This window comes from Colobus angolensis, unplaced genomic scaffold (genome assembly GCF_000951035.1).
Source record: "Colobus angolensis palliatus isolate OR3802 unplaced genomic scaffold, Cang.pa_1.0 Scaffold219, whole genome shotgun sequence".
Classification (NCBI taxonomy): domain Eukaryota; kingdom Metazoa; phylum Chordata; class Mammalia; order Primates; family Cercopithecidae; genus Colobus; species Colobus angolensis.
Genome location: NW_012115366.1, coordinates 1,577,851 through 1,581,056, shown reverse-complemented (window position 1 = coordinate 1,581,056; position 3,206 = coordinate 1,577,851).

Genomic DNA, 3,206 nt, shown 5'->3' with positions numbered 1-3,206 from the left:
CCAATGCCCGGGCTGGGGCGGGGCGAGGCGCCTTAACCCCTTCGTCGCTGCGCCCCGCCCGCGCGTGTGACGCCTCCGCCTCACCCTCTCTAGGACGCAGCAAGACAGCCACGATCCCCTCCGGACATCGCTCGTTAACCCCCAGGCCCTTGGGCTTGGGCTCAGGCCCAGTCGTTCCTCCGCAACAAATCCAATGGAACCGCGCCCTCCCTGAATCCCACGTCTAGGAAGAGCGGGAGGAGCTCCTCTTGCTTGGGTGAAGGGGCTCCCGACTCCGAGCCCCGAGCCCGGTTCCTCTCCCGCGCCAGCTCTTCGGGACGCGGCCTCCCAGCGGACGCCTTTAGACCTTGCAAGTCCGCTAGGTGGGGTCGGGACGAATCGTCGCGGGTGGATCCACCCGGCCGAGAAACGACCCGCCCGGGCGCGAGGACCACGGGCTGTCGTGCGGGAGGCGTCGAAGGGCAGTAAACTCCGTTCGTGATCAAACGGAGACGATTTTAAACTTGCTGCTCACACAGGATCACCGTCTGGAAGGTGCGACGGGGAAAAAATGCACATTACACCCCAGCAGGATTGAACGCTTTCACCCTGTCCCGCGCCTGGCGTAACGCGTGGCCCCAGACCACACGCTGCAATCCGGGGTGAGATCAGGGAGTGAGGTGCGGACTTCGTCCCGGACCTAGAGCACCGGCCTCGTCCGCGAGGGCAGCGTTCACTGTGGGGAGTGCTCACTCAGCCTAGGGCGGCCCGGGAGGACTGCCGGGAGGAGGAAGTCGGCCTTGAATTGAGGCCTCAGCCTTGAATAGGGTGGGGAAGCGAGCCTGGCCGAGAGTTTAGCACTAGCAAAGGCCTGGAGGCACCAGGGTCTGTCCTAAGAACTGCAGTCTCTACTGTGGCTGGGATTTAACGCATTACGTCTCTGCTGTTTATAGGTGTCGTGTTTGGTCTTATGACTTCGTATTCTATAGTTTTTATTTATTCCTGTTTTGTGAATTTTCCCACATTTGCTTTTATTTTCTATTGTGATTTTCAAGGCAGAAAGTGTTTTTAATTCTTCTCGCGACTGCCTTTAAATTTATCAAATGAAAATAGTTTACATTTCACAAATTAGTAAAGTCAGTGACAAATAATTCGTTTTTTTTTTTTTTTGAGACAGAGTCTCACTCTGTCGCCCAGTCTGGAGTGCAGTGGCCGGATCTCAGCTCACTGCAAGCTCCGTCTCCCGGGTTTAAGCCATTCTCCTGCCTCAGCCTCCCGAGTATCTGGGACTACAGGCGCCCGCCACTTCGCCCGGCTCGTTTTTTGTATTTTTTTTTAGTAGAGACGGGGTTTCACCGTGTTAGCCAGGATGGTCTCGATCTCCTGACCTCGTGATCCACCCGTCTCGGCCTCCCAAAGTGCTGGGATTACAGGCTTGAGCCACCGCGCCCGGCCAATAATTCGTTTTTATGTTTCCCTTTATGTCATAAGAAATGTAATGTGCTTTTCTGCCTCCTACCTGCCGCCCTCACTACTTATATTTGTCCACTTAATCAGGACAACAGACCTAGCTTTTGTTTACACTTTTTTTTTTAAGCCACATTCTTTTTCAATCCTTGTTTTTGGCTTTTGCCAACTCTGTTTAATTGGTTTCAATGTCACTGCCGGTTTTTTGTATTCTAATTTTTCTGTTCCTCATTTGGACCCATCTCTCACATGACTGGCGATTTCAGGGGGGACTCTGGAATGTTGTATTTCCTAAGCCTTTGCCCTAGGTGAGAATGCCTTTACAGTAATTTCCTGTTTATAGGATTCTTGAGTCTCAAGCTTTCCCCCTCAAAACTCTTGTCTTTATTTCATTGTCTTCTGGCACTGAAAATGCAAAGTTGGGTTTGTCTGTTTAAGGTCAGCAGTTTGCTTGGTGCTTGCAAGGGTTTTTCTTTACCCTCAGAAGTCAAATATTTTGCCAGTATAAATCAATATGGGCCTTATCTATTAATTTTCCAGAAACAAAAGAGGTCTTCTTTGCAGCTTAGAAAAGTTTTCTTCCTGTCCATTCTGTGAAAAAATTTGGGCTTTTTCTTTCCTCTCCTCTAAAATTATCACATTGGATCACCAATGTCAAATAAATCTGTTTTCTCTGCATCCTAGGAGACTATATCAAGTTTTTCTTCACCATTATGGATTTAATTTTCTTCAGAGTCAAGAGTATTGTTTATTTTCTCCAATAAGACATTTGATTCTGCTTGTTTGATTTTATTTTCTTTCAGCCAACTTCCATTCCACCTCTGTCTTGATCTCAACTTAATCTCTTTATAGTCTCCATTCCTATTTCATAGAGTAATATAGTTTTGCATCTTTAGAAGAACACCAGGAAAATAAGAGAATACTATCTATATCTGACTCTGGTCCAATGCATATGAAAACTTTTCTTTTTCTGAGATGGAGTCTCACTTAAAATTTACACAAACTCTAGCATAGTGTGTAACTGTTCAATGAATAACTAATGCAGTCCCCTTCCTTTATTTCAGAGCAACTATGAACGAGACTTTTTTTTTTTTCTGAAACGGAGTCTCCCTCTGGAATGCAAGGGCGCAATTTCGGCCCACTGCAACCTTCACCTCCGGGGTTCAAGCGATTCTCCTTCCTCAGCCTCCTCAGTAGCTGGGATTACAGGCATGTGCCACCACCATGCCCGGCTAATTTTTGTATTTTTAGTAGAGGGTTTAGTAGAGTATTTTTAGTAGAGGGTTTCACCATGTTGGTCAGGCTGGTCTCGAACGCCTGACCTTGAGATCTGCCCGCCTCGGCCTCCCAAAGTGCTGAGATTAGACTATTTGTATCTGGGTTCATCGGCTGAGCGAACCAATCAATACTTGTTTTGTTTTGTTGCTTAAGATGATTTGTCACTTGCTGATTAATGATCTCACAAGTTAGTTTGTTTGCTTTTTGAGACAGTCTTGCTTTGTCACCCAGGCTGGAGTGCAGTGGCATGATCTTGGCTCCCTGCAACCTCCACCTCCCGGTTTAAGTGCTTCTCGTGCCTCAGTCTCAGTAGCTGGGATTACAGGCGTGCACCACTACATCCAGCTAATTTTTTGTTTTTTGTTTTGTTTTGTTTTTTTTGAGACGGAGTCTCGCTCTGTCGCCTAGGCTGGAGTGCAGTGGCTGGATCTCAGCTCACTGCAAGCTCCGCCTCCCGGGTTCACGCCATTCTCCTGCCTCAG